Source organism: Accipiter gentilis, chromosome 17 (assembly GCF_929443795.1).
Source record: "Accipiter gentilis chromosome 17, bAccGen1.1, whole genome shotgun sequence".
Lineage (NCBI taxonomy): Eukaryota > Metazoa > Chordata > Aves > Accipitriformes > Accipitridae > Astur > Astur gentilis.
In genome coordinates, this window is record NC_064896.1 from 10,555,994 (window position 1) to 10,578,578 (window position 22,585).

A 22,585-nucleotide genomic window follows, 5' to 3' on the forward strand; every position below is an offset into this window, starting at 1 on the left:
TTTTCTTTCCCCTGGAAACTGAGCTTGCTTCATCAGTTGGAGTGGCTGCTGAAGAGCAGTGAATTCTGCCTTTGTACCAGGCTTTTAAAGAAAGTATTTATGATTCTAAGATGATTGGATGTGTTTCAGTGTCAGCACTGGGTATGCATTTTTAAGAATGTTATTGAGACACATACAAAAAATCAGCTAAGCATGTTCCTAGGATGTTATTTTATAGTGTTAAAGAAAGTATTGAGTGCAGTAGTATTAAATAAAACCTTTCAATTAATTTATCAAAACATTTTTGGTGCTTTCTTCTTTCCAGGACAGGCAGAATTTAAACAAACACCAAGCAAAGGAAAGGAAGAGAAGCATTTTTTTGACCTTACATCTTGCATCTCTTTTGCTTTAACTGGGACTAGTTAGGCTGAATACATAATCATAAGCTCAGAGGCTTAATTTCTGTTGAAGGGAACCTCTGTAGCAGGAGTTTGAAAATTCACAGCGTGATTGATGTCAAGCCTGAAGTTGCGTAGGCTTTGAGCTTGTTATCTGCAATAATGTGAGTTAACCTCAGTGAACAATCGGTGGCCATAATAATGGGCTAACAGAAGATCCAGATTTAAAAAATGTAGATGATGACAACAAAGAGATCTTGTTTTCTTTACACTTTGAAAGTTAAATGAAAAAGTTTAAAGAAGAACTTTCTGATTAATATTTTGATGGGACCAGTATGGTTTTAAAATTCTTCAACATAATGGATGCTGATATTCCTTATTAGTCTGGTTTTCTGGCAGACATGAAAAAGCAAGTTCATAAAACAAAAAGATTAAAAACAGTGGAAAGGGAAGAAGCCATTTTAGTAATGTTGCCTATAGATATGTTTCATTAGGTGGGGAGTAGAGCTGGTCCTCTGCTTCAGGCAAAAGTCCAGAATTTATTTCTGGGCTATGTGCCTGGTCAGTTGTATCTCTATATGTAGATCTCTGTGCTAAAATGCAAAAGGATTTACAGCAGAGGAGTTAAAGTCGTGGTGGTCTCTAAGAATATAAGTAAAGAATTCAGTCTCTAAGAATATCGGTCAAGCTAGATAAGTGATACATAAGAGAGACAAGCACTTTCTTGGATTGGAAACAAGGCAGAAACTTTGGATAGGTACATTGTAGAAACAATTCCTCCAAGTTTAATTTTACTCAATTTTTTGTTGGTTTTGCTGCTTTTGCCATTTGAAACTGGAACAAGCATGGAATTGTGTTTGTTCTAATAAGCTGGAAATGAAAATAAAGGCACATTTGTCCCAATGAGGTCCTTTTTAATATGTAGAGTTCTCCCAAGATGTCCTCTTGTTCATGCCTCAATTCTGTAAAATCCTCTCTTGAGAGCTGCTGGGATATAGAGTTTGGACACATTTTTCTGGTTTTGAATAATCTGTTCCTATACTAAGCAGATTTTGTATCCTGCATAGCACTTTAAGCTCTGTCCTCTGTGCCTGATGCAGTAATGCTGTTTTAAGCAGCAGAAGTGTTCAAAAGTGGGTAAAGACACATCAGTGCAGTCAGTGGTTCATAGTCTCCTTTTTCTTATAGGATTACTTCTTGAAAAATCTTTTAATGCTGTACTTGAATTCTTTAATTTATGCAATAGATTTTTTTTTTCCTTCTTGGGACTTCTCCTGAACTGAGAGTGTGCTTAAATGGGAAGGAATGGCCCTATTTCCTCTGTCTGTCTAATCTAATTAATCTATCTAATTTATTCAGTAATTAGAACATACAGATTTTTTAAATTTTTTTACTCATGAAGTAGAAGACGGAACTGCTGAACATCCATGTTTGTTCCTGTAGAGTCTGTCTGGTTGAATAAAACACATCCTCCAGTGCCATTCTCTTCACTTGAAACAGGTGTTTGAAGTTCACCCTTTTGGATGACTTTGAACTGAGGGCAGGGAAAGCCTACTGGGAAAATAAACGTCAAGGCCTTGTAGGCCTTTTGAAAGAGTTAAATCACTCTCTGATCTCACTGGTTTTAGTCAGGCTATTAGGTCTTTAAGCATCTTGTCTTTGAGGATTAGTCTGAACTCTTAGTTGTCCACGCCTGATGGCTTCTATCACTCCAAGAGCACTAATCCTGCCCTAAGCAATAACTAAGGCAGTCATTGCATTGGCATAAACACTCTCGTTATTCTCCTTATAACATTCTCCACTTAAAAGCTTTCACTTCAAAGCCTTTCAGCCAGTCCATAACTGGGGCGATGGGGGGTGAGGAACGTGGTCAAAGCTGAGCAGAGCCATAGCACTTGATAAATCACATGTTCTCAAGTTCTCTGGGCTCCTGGAGGAAGGGAAGTGTCACCAAGACACCTTTTGACTAAAACCTGCTGGTAGCAACCTGGCAGAGTCTTGATTCCCAGGCGGTTTGTATTACAACAGGATCTAACATCTGCACCTGCCTAGTGCCCTGTGGGCTTTTAGAAGACTTCTTGTGTAGTTTAGAAGCAGTATGCATTTGTATGTGAGTCTTATCATGAGAGAAGTAAAAGGCCACAAAGACGATTAAGGGACTGGAGCATCTCTCGTATGAGGAAAGGCTGAGAGAGCTGAGACTATTCAGCTTTGAGGAGAGAAGGCTCAGGGCTTCTTGTCAATATATATATAAATAGCTGAAGGGACGGTGCAAAGAAGATTGGAGCCAGGCTCTTTTTAGTGGTGCCCAGTGACAGGACAAGAGGGCATGGGCACAAACTGAAACACAGGAGGTTCTGTCTGAACATCAGGAAACAGATTTTTGCTGTGAGGATGACTGAGCACTGGCACAGGTTGCCCAGAGAGGTTGTGGAGTCTCCATCCTTGGAGATCTTTAAAAGCTGTCTGGACACGATCCTGGGCAACTGGCTGTAGGTGGCCCTGCTTGAACAGGGTGGTTGGACCAGATGACCTCCAGAGGTCTCTTCCAACCTCAACTGGTCTGTGACTGTGAAGCTAAGTTTTAATACAGAGCATCACATGGGCAATGACTTGACTTGGGATGGAGGTTTAATTTTCCTGCTGTCTTGTGTCCTCCAGTGCTATGTGCAGTCATCTCATTCTTTTGTACGGTATGGTCCCACTAATGACACCTTTTGCTGTTCTGTTGTTTTTTTTCCTAAAGTTATTTTTTTAGTTTTAGTTTATTAAAAGAACCTCCTGTTTCCGTATGCATGAGATTTTTGGGAGATCCCAGCTTTCATTTAAAAATATAAATTAAAAATTAGTCTTTGTGGTTATGGAGAAAAAGATCAAAAGCATAACTTTCTAAAAAGCCAAAATATTGGGTAATAAAGAGATTCTAATGCTCAGTGTTTTATGAAGACATTTCAATTTTAGGAAGCTGATTTTTTATTTTCTTTAAATTAACTTGGCAGTGTTAGTTTCTTGTATTTTCTGTTCTTCAGCAAACTGTTATTCCCCCAGAAATAATGGATTTATACATTACATATTCTGGATGTGTAGAATTTATGTATGGATTTTTTTTGAGTCTCAAGTCCGTGAACTGCTCATATCTGATCCAGTGTTTAATGTGATTCAGATTATGCAAAGAAGCTGATAATGCTACCCTGTTCTAATTAGGTGCTTGAACAAGGGCCTAAGTGGAAACATGCTGTGTGGGATGTTCAGAAGTGCCCATGGGAGAAAGGAGCTTAAGTCCCATTGAGAGTGAAGAGCTTGATTCCACCAGCTTGAGAACGTGATGTCTCCCCTATGCTCTGCTCCCGCTGCTGTTGGCAGGTGTTGTCATTCTGATGACTTCATGAGCCAAGCTATGAGTTTCATGCACCATCCCTTTACAGTCACACTAATGAAAACTCTTATACCTTGCCAGGTTTTTCTCTATTGGGTTTCAATCCAGTGATTTCAGTGCAGTTAATGAGGGAGTCTCTTTCGTCCTTCCCAAAAGACACAGTTAGAGAGAGTTGTTTTCCTTGTATTTTGCTTCTGACACACAGGCTTCTGTTTTGCAGGTCCCTGGTTTGCTGGTTGTGGAGAGGCCACCTTGTCAACTGGGCTCACGTCAGGTGCTCTGAGCTCCCATTCCTGCATCAGGTATGTGAGTGGCTGTGATCAATTTATTGATCTAAAATGAAGTTCTGGGTGGATAATTGCATTTGAACTTAAGGCCTCAGTGAATGGGTTTTTAAAAAGTAGAAAAGACAATCTGCAGAAGCTATTATAATTATTAATATAATGGATCAGGCTGGTAACAGAGATGTTGCTTACTGCTGATGTGGATTGTGTTTTGTTTTCCTCAGAGTGTGATGGCCTGGAAAGACATTGTGCTGAGCCCTTTGGGTGAGGGGACGGAAGTGGGCATTAAATTTTTATCCCAGGATTCTCTTTTTTCTCTTAGTATTACTGGCAAACTAATCTAACTTCAAGTGATGTGGGTATTGTTTACCTGAATACTGACAGAAACTCTGTTCTTTCCAAGCCAGATCAATTTTTTACATTAATGATGAAGGCTGATATATTATGAGACTTCATTGTTTAAGAAAAAATAATAAAAAAAAATTAAAATACTGTCTACTGAAGTAATGCGTGAAATCTGTCCATCTTCATTCTCTCCCCCTTGAACCTGCATCTTTTGTGCACAGTGTATGTATTTTGAATAGGGAAAAAAACCAGCCCTGTCCTTCCAATTATATATGGAATTATATATATGTCCTTCCATCTTATAAAAACAGTGGAGGTGTTGAAGAACACGCTGTGGTAAGGGAAGGACAGATAAACAGATTAAAAAAGAGGTGCTGCAGCATCTGGGATAGTTGCTGTAAGTATACAGCTGATCACCCAGCAACAAAGGACTAAGACACCAAGATATATTTAGGAGAATGTCACAGAACGCAGTCCCTGAAGTGGGGAGAAAGGAAGAAGACGATACATTGGAGTTTATGTTCAGTTCCCTCTAAAGCCCTGTAGGGAAAAATATTTCTGATTCTTCTGGAAGAATAAAGCTACAAGTAAAACACTGTAATAACTTCCAAGTGGCTGGAACTGAAGCGGTGAAGCATTTAAATGGAGGGGTAGTCTTCCCCCTTTCTTTCTTTTATCTTAAATACTTCCTATTTTGGTCTCCTTTAAACAGTTACAGTGGACACAGTGACCAGCCCCAACCTCCAGTTGAAAATCAGATTTTGTGTCAGAAATCTGGAAAGAAAAATAATTCCTGGTTTGCAGTTGAAACAAAAATCAGCACTCACTGTTGACAAGCTACAGGAGACACTCAGAAAAGCAATCACCACTGCATGGTGTGCCTTTTAACTGGGAGTTACAGGTGATTATTTAAATCCATGTAGTCTGTGGACTTCTGCAGTACATGCAAACTGAGGATTTGACCAAGGTCTGTGGTGGGAAGTGGTATTGAAGTTGGGATTCTAATGTTAATTGGTATTAACTTTTGACTCGGCTATTCTCATACTCTGAAAAGCTGGTGTCTATCAGGAATTTTTATGTTGCTTGATTTTCAGTGACCCTTCTCCTTCAGCTCCTAGCTGACTGGTTCTTTGCAGGAAAAGGTATTTTCTTTGCTTTTCTGTGTATCTATTGACTTTGATGTTAGTTACAACTGGAATTAAGATCTGTGCTATATAGTCAACATTACCTTGTGTCCATTGAATTCAATCAATCAAAGCTCAGCGATTTATGCTAGAAAATAACTCTTATTGTCACTTTTTCACACCTTCTGTTTTCTGCAAAGACTAAAATATCTGTTGTTGTTACAGGCCCCTCAGAAGGGCTATTCTGTCCATGTAGGTTTTACAGGTAAATGGAGCAGGTTAATTTGGTAGAGTGGCCATAATTTACCACCTAATAGAGTCTGTAATTGGAGTAGGGGTTTGTTTTGTTTTCTGAATTACTGTGCCAAAACTTGAGAAACTTTGCTTTCAATTCTGAAACTGAATTATAGGTTTAGGCCAAGGAGATGCAGCAAACAGGCTTTCAGCAGCTGGACTGACCCAATTTTCTGCACTGCCAGTGATGATTTTGTTGGTTTTGTGTGATTATATATTTAACTCAAGCAGAGCTTCCAATAGGCAAGGATCAGAGAAGAGTAGGAAGCTTCTTTGTTTGCTTTGTATTTTTGTAAATATTCACACAGCATCACTGTATAATTTAGAGGATACAGCTCTGAGGGCCATATTTAATCCCTCATCCTTACAGCATTTTGCACAGCTCTGCCGTATAAAGTGTGCAGGAAAAAACCCAAACAAAATCTGTTTCTCTGCAGAAAATTTTTGTATTGAGTCTTTAAGATTGTCTTTACAGACTAAGGATGACCCTTTTTTTCTGTGGTGTAAGGGCTTCTAGTGAAACACAGTAAATGAGTCCTGGGGGCATCTGTTTGGGCTGATAGCGAATGTATTTGATGACGGATATAGTAAGTGTTTGTACTTTAAATTATACAAAATAAGTGTGAGTTTCCCAAGTAGTATTTCACCATTGAAATCAGGGAGTATGAATTGTCATCTCAAGTGCAGCTTCACTGGGAGGTGAGATTTAGCCAAAACGGTCACTTCTGCTGTACAGATGAGGAGATGGAGCGGTGGGAAAGTGGCACACTGTCCTCTTCCTTTCCCTGGCAGAAAGGGAGGGAAATGTCTGCCTGTGTCTGTGCAGTACTTATACACAGACAAGGAGTCTAGACCAGAAGCTGTCAGGTTGTAGACTCTGAGGGATTTAAAATGATCTTTGTGCCATGAAAAGACTTTTTGCTCATGTGCCTGATGGTAGGAGTGGAGTCATTGTGTAGGGAAGTGATGCTTTGCTTTCCCTACCAGTTTTTGTTTTTCTTTAGCTCTTCCTGCTTCTTGCCTCACTTCTGACAGGGAGACTGGTTTGCCATGCTAAACACATTGGGGCTGACAGGGTGGAGAAAACCTACAGGCTCCTTTGACAGCTGTAATCAATAAGCAGTGAAAAAAATCTCACTTTGAGAAGCCCTTTTCCAACTATAAATGGCAACAGAAGTCATGAAGGTGAAAACCTGATTTTAGACCAAATTGTGAAAGCAGAGGACCAGGAATCTGAGCCCAGGGAAAAGATTTGCAAATGTAGAGTCTCTCTGCTCATCTGTGTGCACCTCAGTCAGGGAAGGAACCACACTGTGCCAGACAGTCCTCAAAAATTCCTTCCTCAGACAGCTCATAAACTGGAGCTTTGCTTAGCACATCCCTGTGCTTTTAGGGCAGAAACAGGGCTTGCTGCAAGAGCTTTCATTATCATATTGCAATCTTCTCTGAAGGTCCCACTCACCTTTTGAGAGATGCTGGATTTCTCCAACTCTTGTGAGAGTCACAGGGAGATGAGGAGACTTCGTTAATAACATCAAGCAGAAGTAGGGATCAGAATTAGCTTTTTAACCTAACAAATCTACTTTATTTTAAAAAACAAGTAAATTGTTTCTATGGAAGATAAAAAGTTGTTTCTTTCCAAACAGATTTAATTGCCAGCAAGCCACACTGAAAAGGGGAATAACAACTTTTAATTATGATTAGGGATAGACAGAAATTCCCAGAGCACCTAGTTAATCAAAAATAGAGGCTGAGGAGCACAGTATTTTTCATGCTGGTTTATGGTGACAATGGCAAGTCATTCAGAAAGCATAATAGGGAAAGTTAAGTCTAACTGATATGTTCTCGTTTTGTGATGTTGAGTAACTATCAGTATGGGCTCTTACTGTCACCTTTGTTTTGCAGGAAGCAATGCATATGCATATATGCGAATAAATATGGCTGTATGCCATATGGCTGTTTTACTCACAACTTAGCTGCGTATTTGGCTGATATGGAGTTTTTATTCCCTTTATCTTACAGGTGCAGCTAGGGAATTTGGGGGTAATAAAAATACAGAGCTCTTGCAATGAGCTTTGTGCTGATAGATCTCAATGTTTCATGAAGTATGATTAACCTCTCATTGCAGATATGTAACAGAGAAACAAGTTTGCCCCCGTGGTCACTTGGGTGGCAGGAGAACTGGGATGAGGAACCCTGCCGTGGAGTCTCAGCATGGGGCTCCCACTGTCTGACTGTGTAGCCTCTGCTTTGGTTTGTTAATAGAACTGTGAGTGGTATCATTCCTTCTAAGGATGCGGGGAAGGTTTTAGGTTCCCCAGATATTAATCAGGTATCTTTTTGTCAGCACTAAATTCATTTTAAAGAAGAAATACAAAAATAGCACATCCTTTTGTATCAGCTATCATATGTCCTCTGGAAGCATCTTTGCCAAATGCATAAAAGAATGCAATTAATGGCTACCCAAGAGATTTATTCTATTATCTTGACTAGCTTATTTCTAAAGTAGTTTGACATTTTATTTGTCTGACTTATCTGTTGTTGTAGGGAGATTTTGTTTTATTACCCTTGAGAAGGCTGAAATGTTAAACAGGAAATATGGGAGTTCCTTTCATTGCTTTTTACTATGAAATGTGAACTCACAGACTGGAGCATCAGCTCTGCAGTAAAAGAGAAATCTGGGCTTGTGATTGGGACAAAATGGTGCTCAGGAGATTTAGATTTGGTTACAAACAGTATCCCAGACCCCCTGTGGTAAGCTGCTTATACCTCAATCCTACAAAGCAGTTTTAAGCCCTGCACACCCTTACCTCTCAAATGTGAAATTCGGATTGAGCTTTGTCTTCCTCTGGCACCGCCAACATCCCAGCGTCTGCAATCAGCGTGAATGGGCACTGCAGGGAAGGAGCACACTGGAGTGAAGTTGGGTTCCTGCTCCCAGAGCAGACTTAGCTGTAAACAGTAGGACAGATGTCATTTAAAATACCCACTGGTGTTGCTGCTGGATGTGTACTGTCGGTAATGTGAACTATAATGGTAGCTATAATACGTTAACAAGGAGTCCATTTACCTGGATAAGTAAGAGCCATTTTTATGTGGTTGTCTTTTAAACTGAATTTGTTTCTTCTTCAGCCAGTCTAGACTGTAGGGTTCAGTTATATGGAAGTTAGTTATTGGACCTGAAAATAGCTCATGGTCACAAGATTGTTCCAGGCGCCTTTAGAAGGCCTTGAACAGAATAAATAAGAAGATAGAAGAAGAAAGATCCCAATTAGGAAAACACAGGTACACATTCCACGATAAAGGGAACTTGGCACAAACAACCTCAATTCAGGGGCTTATCTTGACCAATTGGACTAAGACAAGTCTTGTATGCTCTAATTAACACAACCAATTATGTCTTATGTTTGTGCGCGTGGACAGTATCGATGTAACCAATCACCACTTATGCTTGTGCGCGTGGACAGTACCGATGTAACCAATCACCGCTTATGCTTGTGCGTGTGGACACCAAGTGCTTGCATGTAGTAGCCAATCAAAGTCTCTCAACAACTTAGAGAATTGTATAAAAATGATTAGCTAAGCTCAATAAACTGGCGACTTTAATCATCACATTGGTGTTCCGTCGTCCGGGCCCCGCACGGATTAATCCCTAAACCCTACACTAGACATGCTTGACATCAGCTGAAATCTCTTAAATTTAATGGCTGTAGTGTGTTTTGTAATAGTATTCTGGTGTCCAGTCCTCTCTGCAGTGCTTCATGATTTCCTGATTCCACCTTCATACATGTACACACACTCTCCATTTGGGAACACAAGTTAAATATTTGATTTGATTACGATCTTTGGGAGGCACTGTAAGTAGGAAGGTTTTTTCTGAGTGGCTAGAGGAAAGCTCAGAGAGTCACATCAGAAGGAAAGAAAACCAATTGAGAGTGAATTTGCAGTTCTTCTCTTTGTGAGCACACTATTTTAATTTGCATGGCCATTTTGAGTCAAAGAAGATGAAAAGCAACTGATTAATAGAAGTCTGGATGAAGAGATGTGCTGTTATAGTGTTTTTGGAGCCCTGTAGACCTTGGGTTTGGCACCCAAAAAACCTGTCCCTTTATCAAGGAGCTTTCTTCATATGGGAGAGAACTGTAAGGTAAATGAAACAAGCAAGTAGAGCAGGCATGTATTATTAAGCATGTTTTGTGTGAGTATATGAATATCCATAGTTCTAAAAGGAGTCTAAAACTGAGCTCTGCAAAAATAACTTGCTTTATCTTGCTAATATACAACATCCAAGAAAGCCTCTGCTTTTTGAGAAAAAAAATATAGGAAACTTTAGACCTTCTTGAAGCAATGATAATTGCACTCTTGCTTATTTTAATTACATTATCTTAAGTAGGTCGCTCACATATTTAAAACTGTGGAAAATTTAGGAAAGCTTAGGAACCTGTCATAAGTGCAGAACCAGGGAACCTTGGTTCCAGTCTCCTTTTACAGATCAGTCCCTGTATTGCTCCAGCATTTTAGCATGGACTGCCAACAGTCAGGGAGAGCATTTCCTTGTGTTTGTTTTTTAATCCAGACCAGTGTTAGCACTTTTTCTGGGTTGACTGATTTCATTACAAACATGTTTGTTGCAGTCAAGCTGTCTTGTAGCAGCAGTGATGAAAAGATAAAATCAGGCTTCTGAAAGCAATGGTGACAAGATTCGCTCAGAGTGGATAAAGAGGCTGAAAACAGGAACAACTTCATATGGTCAGAGATGGTACTGAATATTGCTTTCTAATTTAGGGTGTGGTTTATGGCTCCAGAAGAATGAGATAAAAATTACCAGCTCAGTTAGTTCCTAATTCCTTAAATGGGTGGCCCCATCTTCAGGTGCTTAGAATGCTGCACATCCCTTGTGTACTGAAAAAGTCTGACCTTTGGTGTCACCTCAGGAGCAGCAGCGCTCCAAGCATGTTTATAAACTGCTCTTCCCCTATTCAGCTGCCTAAGTGGTAGACCTGGGCTCCTCTGAAGATTTGAGGAAAGGACTCTCTTGAAAATATTTGGCTGCAAAAATACAATGTGGAGAGGACTAAAAAGAGGACTTCTGTCTGAACTGGCTTTGCCCTACTTCACTAGCGTAGATACAAGCTGGTCTTTACACTCCTTGGAGACCCCCAAGAAATATGGTTATGAAGGTGATGCTAATGGGTATAATACATCTGGAAAATACTAGTATTTCTGAGGTGATGGGTTTTCAGGCATGGCCTGTGTTTCCAAAGTGGGATTGCAGTACACAGAACAAATGTTTCAGAAAAAAATCTCTAGCCTCTGCTTTTTGCACATCTTCTGCTGCTTCCATACCTGGTGAGCTATTGGGAAGTTGGGTGAATTGCACAACCTGATCAGTGTTATCACTGTTATATTTTTTTCTGCTTAACTCTACAGTTAATGGACAGGCCATGAAAACTTTTTCCTTTAAGCAAAGAGGCTGAGAGAGGCTGCTTTGGACCATCACATATTTGCTAGCTGGAGCTCTGCCAGTGTAACCCAAGGAGGTTGCAATGGTGGGGAGTCTTGCCTGGAATTCAGGAAAAGATAAGGGAAGAAAAAGAGCTCTGTGCTGTGAGCAGAGAAGTTTGCATAAAGCCCACTCTGTGGTGGAAACAAGTCATGCAAGGTGGTTAGCAGTGTAACTAATTCTTACTCTCTTCACTATGAAGCCCAGCCTGTGCCTCTCTTTAAAAGCAAATGGCAGTTACTGGCAGCTTGAACTTCTCAATGGTGTTCAAAGTAATAGGGTCTTGTAAGCACGAGATATGATGTTTTCCTTCTGTTACAACAGCAGGTAAGCTTTTTATGCCTTTCAGTTTGGCCAGGACTTCACCAGGCACAGAAGGGAGGGAGCAAGGTAGTAAAGAGGCAGAACCTCTGTTTTTTCTTCTTGGCTGCTGGGTGTAGACTCACAGTGAGGGACAGGAACCACACTAAAGTCCTGATCCACAGTCCTTTCAATTCAAAGACCCTCATCTATTCCAAGAGATTTCAGACAAGCTCCAAGCCTGTCTCCTTCAATCCAGCTCATAGTATTGTTGACTGGCCAGCTTGGAAAAAAAGAGATATTAAAATAATATCCTGGAGCATACCCCTTCAGCAATATATACCCTGCCGTCTGCTTGCCTGGTGTTCAGCAGCACTGAGTGGTAGCTATGTTCATTAGATCCTTGCCTGGTGTAAGGAGAGATCTTCCTCTAGTTTCAACCCACAAACTGTTATGGCTGGTTGCCAGAGGGGGAAATGCTGTGTTCTCTTTATAGCTCTGCCTGTTCCTATTCCTATCCCTATTTCTCCTCAGTGCACTGGATACTTTTGCTTTTCTGGTTTCTTCTGTAAGATCACAGGTTGTAGTGGAAGTGACCCAAGTAGGCAGTAAAGACTTGAAATGAAGTTGAAACAAAATGACCAAAGCTGTAGGGAAAGTGAATTTGATTGGGAAGTTTCCTCTGTGTGATCAGCCAAATCCTAAGATCTGTCTACTCCTAGGATAAACTATTTTAAGTTAATTATATAGATATATATCCCTATGAGGACATTTGTTCTGGAGTAAGAGTGTCTATGTAGAAATTGAACTCTTGAAACCACTTGAAAGTATTTATTCTGCAGTAGCTACTTTGATTAATTTCTAAGCATACCAGGACCTACAGTGATTACAGTTGGCATTGCTTCTGTGCTTCACTGCTTGCTTAAAGTAGCTTAGAGAGTGTCCCTAGTAATGAGTCAGGTTCAGAATTGTGCCCTTTCCTTTTATTTAAACTAGCAGAAGCAAACAATCTTCTCGACTCTTCATCTAAAAATGTGTACCACAGATTGAAACACTGCACTGCAAATCTGTGTGCTGACTCCACAGAACTCCCACCCTTTGCCTCCATCTCTTTCTTAACAGTAGAGTTTAAATGTGGAAACAGTTCTTAAGTCAGACAAGGATATTTGGCTCTGAAAATGGGAGGAGGAGGTCAGCACGTCACATGAAGTGAGACATGAAGGGAATGAGATGTGTCTAATGGAAAACACTGGAAAAAGTCAAGGGAAGAGTACTGAGGGAGAGAAAAACAGGAGCAAAGGGAGTGGAAGCAGAGGAGAAAAATGCAGGGAGAGGCTGCAAGATCCTGATGGAATTAAAATGAGTTGTTAATACACAGGAATTGCTTGGTGACTTTGGATAGGCCGGTCTCCCATCTTTTCAGAGCTGGAGCTCCGCTGGCTTCCCTGCTATGCTGTCCCAGTTCGCTTCAGCAGAGAACTTGGCCTTCATCACCCAGAGGTTGCCATCTGTCACAGCCACCCACTGGCCTGTGAAGTATTTGTGCCTGTCTAAAGGCACTAACTGCAGAATGTGTGAGCTCTGCTGTCGCTCTACGATTGATGCTGTAGCTCAGCTGGGGGCCAAATGGTAGAGTGTCAGCCTAAAAAAAGCCCAAAAGCAGCTCCCAGAGCTCTCTCCAAGGTCCCCAAAGGAAGAGGGCAGCCCTCAGCTGCGCTGCAGCCAAGGCCATGGGTGGAGTACCAGTTTTTAAAACTGTAAAAAATAAATGCTGTTCATCTCTGTGGTATCATTCATCTGAGGACCTTACAGTTTTATCATTGTCTGGATGAAGCTTCACAGAAATTTGATGAGATAGCTCAGCTATTTCCAACAGGAATGGGAAAAGATAGCAAAGGCAAATATCTACAGAATAAACAAGAGCTAGGGATAACCTTCAGTTTGCCTGAGCACATGGGCCCTACACCTTCCCCTGGGCAGTGTGCACAGTTGCTTCTCCATCAAAAAAGTCTCTCCTCTGCATGGAGCTCATGAACAGCCTTGTGTTCTTTGCTGTGTTGGACCACTGCTTCCTTATGTTCTTGACAATCTGCTTGCTTTTGGTTCGTTGTCTGCAGTTCTGGTGAGGTGGCATCTTTTACTTGGCCAAGAGCTGACTGGGCTTGGCTGCGTGTAAATGCCTCTGGTCAGTTCTCAGAGGATCTGCTTTGATTCCAGCTGGAAAATGGAGCACTTAGTCTCTCACTGAAGGTCTTGGTTTCAGGTCAGCCCCAAGAGCTTGATATTGCTCCCTTTTCTGGCGTCAACAGAAATTAGTTAATCCTTATTTGGTCCTCATTGCTTCAAAAAGTCTCCCTAGTCCAGGACTGTTTGGCTGGATAGGAGATGGTTAAAACTAACTGCCTGCAAACAAATGTGAGTTCACCCTCACCCTCCATTTATGCTAAGAAAGACTTATGATACATATATTAGACTATAGCACTTACCAAAATAACTCCAACACTTTGCACCCAGTGAGCAGCTGATGAATGTGGTGGTCTGTTTAGATTTCACTGTCTTCCTGCAGTCACTGTTTAGACCCAAATGACAGAAGCACAAATAAATTCCTGAAATCAAGAAGTAGTTACAGGTCATGAAAAACACAGGGTCAGATTCGAAACTGGTGGAAGTTACTATAGCTTCATTAAAGTTTCATTTATTTATGCCTGCATTATTTTAGATGCCTGATTTCACAGCTGTAATTCAGAGCATGGCAATGCAAGTAACTGAATCAGCTAAAGTAAGGTGGCAGTGGACTCTGCTGTGAGGAGAGAAGAGTTGCACTGGGGGGGGGAGAGTTAGTCCTCTTAAATCAGTTGTGCTGTCATTACATAATTATGTGGAACTACAGCCTTAATAGAGTGATACAATTTTATACCAGCTCCTGATATGACTGGTAAATTGTAGCTAAACTTTAATTTACCCACCACCCCCTGCTCTTCATGCTGAGTATCATAATCATGAAAGCTCCTCTCATCTGAAAATGGTCTTGGGAGTTATCAGTATGAGGGCACTAAAGGTAGGCCAAGAGCAAGTCATACACTCCGTATCATGAATTCATAAACTAGTTATCTCCTGCCAGTGGAATTATAAAAGGAAGTTAGCGTTCTGGAAGTCCTTTCCATAGTGCAAGTGCGTATTGCATTTCTATTAATTTAATAATTTAAGCCTAACCTTTAATAATTTAAGCCTAACTTTTCTGAAAGCGTGGAGATGCTGTTTGTAATGGTTTTGGAAGATGCAAGGTCTGTTTACAGGCTCAGTCTCAACATGTCTTTCTGTTATAGAGCTGTTTCAAATTTAGTTTGAGGTTAAATCTATGCAATTCCTTCAATACAACTGAATAATGCTTCTAGTGCCTCTAAGCTATAGGGTTGTGGGGGGTTGACCCTGGCTGGATGCCAGGTGCCCCCCAAAGCCGTTCTATCACTACCCCTCCTCAGCTGGACAGGGGAGAGAAAAAATAACAAAGGGCTTGTGGGTCAAGATAAGGACAGGAGAGCTCAACTCACCAATTACTGTCACGGGCAAAACAGACTCAGCTTGGGGAAAATTAACTCAATTTATTATCAATCAACCAGAATAGGGTAATGAGAAATAAAACGAAATCTCAGAACACCTTCCCTCCACCCCTCCCTTCTTCCTGGGCACAACTTCACACCCGGATTCTCTACCAAACCCTCCCAGCGTCACAGGGGGATGGGGAATGGGGTTTATGGTCAGTTCATCACATGTTATTTCTGTCGCTTCATCCTCCTCAGGGGCAGGACTCATCACACTTCCCCTGCTCCAGCGTGGGGTTCCACCCACAGGAGACAGTCCTCCACGAACTTCTCCAGTGTGGGTACTTCCCACTGGCTGCAGTTCTTCATGAACTCCTCCAGCGTGGGTCCTTTCCACGGCGTGCAGTCCTTCAGGAGCATAGACTGCTCCAGCGTGGGTCCCCCGTGGGGTCACAAGTCCTGCCAGAAAACCTGCTCTGTGGGCTCCTCTCCACAGATCTGCAGGTCCTGCCAGGAGCCTGCTCCAGGGTGGGCTTCCCATGGGGTCACAGCCTCCTTTGGGAACCCACCTGCTCCACTGTGGACCTCCCTGGGCTGCAGGGGGACAGCCTGCCTCACCAGGGTCTTCCCCATCATGGGCTGCAGGGGAATCTCTGCTCTGGCACCTGGAGCATCTCCTCCCCCTCCTTCTTCACTGACCTTGGTGTCTGCAGGGTTGTTTCTCCTACATGTTCTCACTCGTCTCTGTGGCTGCCGTTTCTGTCTGTCCCAGCAACTTTTTTCCTTCTTAAAAATGTTATCACAGAGGCGTTACCAGTATGGCTGATGGGCTCGGCCTTGGCCGGCGGTGGGTCTGTCTTAGAGCCGGCTGGCATTGGCTCTGTTGGACACGGGAAGCTTCTAGCAGCTTCTCACAGAAGCCACCCCTGTACCCCGCCCCCCCCCCCCCCCCAACCCTTGCCACACAAAGCCAATACAAGGGGGTTTTTTTTTTCATTAATTTTGCCAAATTTGGCTATTGCTTTATAGATTAATACAATCTTCCTGAAGGACTGAAGGGAGCTTCAGGTAACTGTATTCTTAAAAATTTTGATAGTGTGTAAGTGAAAGATACTTTATCTGAGATGAAGGGTTGTACTGGTTTTTGGTGTTTAGTCAGCCCTTAGTTAGGATTCCTGGACATGTACATGGCAAAGATTTAGGTCTTCTTTGCCATTTTGAATTTCTTTAAATTTCTTTTGACTTCAGCAGGTACTAAATCTAATAAGGGCAGGCATATCACTATAAAATTGAAGCAGAGACAGGAAATAGGCATTTGTCATACAGATGAATTTCAACAAGCTTGATTTCATATTGCTTTTTGAAAAGCAGCCTGGTATGATAAATGACAGCAAATGAAATTCTGCTTAACAGTTGCTGACCTCTTTTTGGTAGTATTCTGGCAGAAGACACAATATTCAAACCTAAATACAGAAAATAGACTGCAAGCATGTTATGAAGCTTTCCGGTTGTATGAAGAATGTTCTCCAAAGAACTTTGAGTAACAAGTCTTGCTAATTATGAGTGATTTTGCCACTGTGTAGTTCTGTTACAAATGCGGAGGGATAGAAAAATGGAGATTCTCATGACAGATGTTAGCCATGTCCCTTGATGTACATCTGGAAAGTCCTTGGACTTAAATTGAAACGTCCTCATAGACATTAACATATGTTGGTTGGTCACTGATTCTCTGCTCCCTCTCTTGCCAAACACCTAAATAATAATGTTTATCTCCTGACCACAATGGGTAATTTCTATAGTTTTATAAGTATTTATTGCAAGGTCAAAATGAAGTGGCCTGCCAGCAAAGCTGAAGGAGAGGAATAGCTCTTCTTTGGAAGGAGAGAAAAGGATGGCCAGGTTATTTAGCAGGGAGTGTTTAATGTTGGCTATCTTCATACCATGCCTTCATTCCATGACACAGAAAAGGTCATGGAAGGGAAGACTTTCACTGCTAGGAAGTCTTTCCAGCCATGGGAGAGCTCTCTTGCGCTGTCTGGGTTACAGAAGATACACCACGTATAGGAGGGTGCAGATTGTCTCATCTCACCTAGTGCATGTGAACAATGAAATCGGAAAAGGTAATGCATAATCCGTGGACAGCAGCCCATGGAGCTGCAACTGCCAGCTGAACCACCTCCTTTAAAATATTTTTGGGGCAAATTGTTAGATGTACATTAACAGAAATACATTTATTAGTATAAGCACACAGAAAAAAACTTTGAATTTACTCATCAAGATCAGTCATTCTGAACAGGAAGAAGTCCCAAGTATTCTCTCTGTCTCCTTGTTCTATGGGAAGTCCGTGATAGAGCTAACTGTGAAAAAGCCAAGGTTTTAACCAATTTGATATCACATCTGGAAAAAAGTCAAGATACTTTACAGCCTTATTTATAGTCAAGCAAGCATTGTGCAAAAATTTGCGTAAGATGGCATACTCTCTTCCTATTACATTTGTATTTATGCATGTGTGTATATATGTATCTTTATTCCTGTAGAAAAGCAGACTGTGCAAACATGATGTTCATTTCTTAGAAACCTCCAGTACAGTGGTCCCTCATACACCTTATGGTTTCTGAGTGTATTATTTCTGTTTTTTTTCCATACTCTTTTGTGCCTCTAAGGAAGAGAACAAAGGCCAACTTTGGCAGCAACCACTTTCCTTCTGAGAACCTCTGTTCTTTGTTGCGTTTCGGATGGTATTACGGGATAGTTTCTAAACCACATTAGCTGAGTTCAAAGTTCCAAAGCTTTGCAGAAGCTGTCAATTTGCATTTTTTTTTCCTTTTTGACACAATCTAGTGTCAAAGAGAGTTCAACCTCTGATATGACAGCACGATGGGAAGGTGTTGTGCCTTCTTTCCAATTTAGAAGAATTGCTTTCTGAGTGGGAAGATCTCCAGCATCTCCTAGTGCTGTGAAGAATGCAGCAAGTACAAAGATACTTTGCAGTAAATGTCTGCAGGAGGCCTGGTGAAGCCTGAATTTGAACATGGCTGAGCAAGTTGAGACCCTCCCCCATATGAAATGCCTCTCAAGGTGGGACTACAAAGAGCCAGTAATCTGCTGTTCTATCTAATTTACTAACAAGAAAACCATGTTTGCTAATGGTTAATGACCTGTGGTGTTAAGTTTCCTTGCAAATGCTGGACTCCTGCCCAGTATTAGCTGCTTCTTGGGAAAGCCCTGAATATGAAGGGAAATACAATTCCAGATAGCACATTATGGCTGATTAGTTCATTCCCTTGGACGCAGCTGCAGAGTTGCTCTCTCTGTGTATAGTATTAGTTCCTACCTCTTGCTTGGAGTGGGGTGGGGAGTTTAGATCCCTCCCAGGGTGCATCTCCTGTTCATCCCTGTCCACCTACAGTTGTTGGTGTGATGAGGCATTTGGGCATAGTTAGGCTCACTGAAGGAGTAAATAAAGCTTCCTACAGGTTTTGTCAGTCTCTCATGTACCCTCCACAAGCTAACTGCTCACTTGACTGTCTCTAGACAATTTAGAAATCCCTGTGGCTTCAGATCTGGGTTTCAGTGAAGCTGTATATGCAATTTCTTAACCTTGAACTGTTGTTTAAACTTGTGTTTCCCTAACAGAGCACAAAAAGAGGCACTTAATTTTATGAACATGCTGGTCAGTTTGAGTGCCTATCAAATCAGATTGAGTGATGTGTCAGTTTTAGGAAGAATTGAAGGGTAAATTTTTACACCTCCCCCCCAAATCGGTATCTTGAAAGTATAAGACTTCTTACTAGACTTAAGGAAAAGTCATACTTTTCTAAGAGTTTACATTTCTGAGAGAATAATGGTGGGGTAGGGGGGCAAGTTTTGGGGTAGGGGGTGGTTGCTTTTAATTTTGCTTTTTAACTTACCTCTTCCACTGCAGGATTTAGACTATAATGACAGAATTCATCAGGCATAATGAAGTACCAGCAGGTCCCAGCTTCTGCATTTACCTCATGTCCCATTGTGCTGGGTATTCTGGATGGTGCAGAAGCTGCCATGTAAATCCTTGGCTTGGCAACAGAAATGCCATCCAGTTATCTCAGTGACTGGTCTTTATTATGCTCCATCTAGTTTCCTGATTTCATTTCAGGTTTGCTAACACCTGGTCTGCAAGTGGCAATGACAACCATAGGTGTTTATAGGCATATAGCCATATATGTGTGTTTAAATGCACGTATGTATACACATTAAATGCTTACACAATTCTATTGCATTATGAGTTACCATCATCTGTGGGAGTGGGCTGCCAGTGTTTTCTTTCATTGCATTGATTCTCAAGGTGCCCTAAATGAATGAATGACAATGCATCAACTCAGAAAGCGCACATTCTAGAGATTGTTCAGAAGTGAACCGGTTGACTTGACAAGTTCAATTTTGAAAGCAATCTTTTTCAGGGCACTGAAAGATAACAAGTGAGAAATCCTGCCCAGGAAACAAGAGAGACTCAATTTACCAACTGTCAGACAAGTGGCATTAACTTTGAACAAAATGAACACCAGATTCTCTGAGGCTTGAGGTTTCAGTGGAGCCCAAAAGTCAGATGCACATATTTGAATGATGCAGAGCAGTGGCCTTTGTGTGGCAAGGTTGTTTTTATCTCCTAAAGTAAAATAATGGCATCCATAAAGGTGACTTTGCTACAGGGAGGACTTACAACCTAGATGTTGAAACAAATATCTTGTAAGATGTGGAGAGTGATGAATTTTAACTGATTGCATTCCTCTGTTCCCTGTGAAAACCTCCTTCTACATTTCATAGCGTGTTTCAGTTCAAATGCTGATCCTATTCGAGAGTGTTTCCAATTTTGTTTGAGGAAAAAAAAGGAGTGATGAGTGTTGAGAAAGATAGGATGTGTTGAGATATCATATTCTCTCTTCTAGCCTTCATGTACTGCTTTGAGTATTAGAATTAAAACCCTACAAGTTTGGAAAGGTTCATTAACTTGTTGAGCCAGAACAGGAAGAAGCAGCAGTCAGAGTTTACAAACATGATAGCAGTTTTGGTTTTTTTTGGTTTGTTTTTTTGGGGGAGGGTTTTGGGTTTGTTGGTTGCTTTTGCTTTTGTTTTTTTAAAGTGTCACCAGTCTGGCTGCTGTGTTGGATCTGCGTCAAAAGCTTTTTGGATAAACTGACACATTTATACCTCCCGGCTTGGAAGCTGGGTCTGTACTGTTTCCATCGGTTCGGGGACTTTGAAGGAACTGCCAGGCAGGTACTTTGCAGAGATACAGGAGATTATGGCTGCAGGGGATAGCACACCGCAGGTAAGAACAGCTGCAGAATGGCCCTTATCTCTTCCTGCCCGCTGTGTCCGGCGGACGTGTTGCTCTTGCTTTGACCCAATGGTCCTGCTCGCAGGGTGCGGCAGGCCTTGGCTTGAGCTGTGTGTTAAGCCAAAACCTGAGCAGGAGCTGAGTAAATAGTCACAATGTGCCTCAAAAGAATCATGCAAGCACGCTAATTCTGCCAGTCGCATTCCTTGAAGTATTGACTTCTACTACGAAACGAGAGGTTTACCTACAAAAAGCCAGACTGGCCACTACATAGCTGCACTGAGGACGATTGTGCACCAGCGTGTGCTTCCTGGGGGCCTTGTCCCCAGTGATATCCCTGCATGTCAGTAAGGAGTAATTACTTGAAATGTGGGTGGTTTCATTTCAAATTCCGATAATGCTTTAAAAATGACATTTTAGAAGATTAGATTTTAATTAAAAAGTCAAACCAAAGCAGAGAAGTACAAAGGGAGAGAAATGGGGAAAAAAAGCAGTGTTCAGTGGAAGTTTAGATTATGTTTTGATTTTGATACATTCCTCTGTTTTCAACGGGAAAAACCTCCTCCTCACTATGGGGGAAGGTGTTTTTCAAGCCCTTGTCTTGCAAGTTGGAAATTTAAATGCAGCACCATTGTGGGTGCAGGTGACACTGAAAAACTGGAACAGGACTTAAAATACAGTTATAAAAGACCCTTCATGAAGCAGATTTAGGTAAAAAGTAAGACTCCAATCCTGTATGCTGCCACTTGGATCTTCCTTCTGATGGAGATGACACCTAGCAAATTCAATGTCAGGATCAGATTATAATCTATGGGTTTTTATTTGCTTTACTGTTTAGCATGTTGTGCATCTTAAGCATGCCAGGTCGTTCCAGTTTTGATGTGAATATAGGAGGTACAAAATGGGCTTGTTTATTAATAGGCTAAGAGTACAGGATGAGAGAAAGAGGGAAAGCTATTGATTTGTGATACATGGGAGTGTGCTTGAAAGAGGATTATGTGAGGTGCTTTAAAAAGTTCTTTTGCAGCCTTCTGCTGGTTTCCTGTGAGGGTTGGTAAATATTTACAAGGTATGGGATAGCCACCACAAATCAGTAGTAGATTTAAAAAAAAAAAAAAAAAAAGTTTAAAATATTTGGTGTTTCTATCCATTTCTCTGGGAATGGGTTTGGGTAGAAGGTTTGTGATAAAAGGCTGTATTGGCTCTTGGTGTTATGGATTCTCACTAGTAGCTCTTACTGTGCCTTGTTGAAGAACCATTCCTGTTGTGTAGGGACTAAAATCTGGGGATGCAGCTGCAGGGAATGACCTATGTTGGTAGGTGGGAGGTGAGGAAGGTGGCTAAGTAAATAGAAGCTTCTTCTGCAAACCATATCTTCTGTCCCAGCATAGACACTAAAGACAGTTTGGGTATTTAGAATACTAGTAAGATAAGAAGCAATTTTTTCTTCTGTTAAACCTATGTGATCTCTATAATGAAGCACATCTCACTGTGTTCTTGAGTCTGTATAAGAACCTGTCAACTTTTCAGCCTTTGACCCTGTAGATTACAGACAGCTGTAGCTCCCAACTGTGCTAGACAATATTGTACTAGGGACGTACAGACATATAGTTATGGAAGAACACTGCTTCAGAGATCTCATTTTGTGAGCAGATTAAGGCACTCACAAAGTGACTAAATGCAATTGGTATCTAATGCTATGATTTCCTGGATGCCTGCATGATTTTGAACAAGGATCTTATGTTCCTGGATCAACAGAATGGAATTCATCTGAGCCATCTGTATAGCCTCTGCCAAAGTAAGCAAGCACTTTGTTCAGGATGGATAGGCAGGGCAGGTGAGGTGGAGGTGTCACACTATATGTAAGGGAGAAGTTTGATTGTACAGCCCTTACAGTTAGTGATGATGTCATTGAGAGCCTCTGGGTAAGGATTAAAGGGATGGAAAACAAAAGCAATGTTGTAGTGAGTGTCTACTACTGATCGCCCAGCCAGCATGTAAGCACTGATTACTTATTCTATAGGCAATTAGGAGAAATTTCTGGATCGGTAGCCCTGGTCCTTATGGGAGATTTCAAATTCCCAGAAATCAACTGGGAACATTATATTGCTGTGATGAGCAGG

At 41.4% G+C, this 22,585-nt stretch overlaps 1 protein-coding gene across 7 annotated transcripts in view; it reads left to right on the plus strand.

The window, feature by feature from the left end:
• Positions 1 to 22,585, plus strand: part of TSPAN4 (tetraspanin 4) — a 475,717-nt gene that overhangs the window by 158,003 nt on the left and 295,129 nt on the right. For all 7 annotated transcript variants that reach the window (XM_049820764.1, XM_049820765.1, XM_049820770.1 and 4 more), the window contains one exon: positions 3,974 to 4,055. The gene's annotated coding sequence lies outside the window, so the exon portion shown is untranslated. The remainder of the gene's footprint in view (positions 1 to 3,973; positions 4,056 to 22,585) is intronic.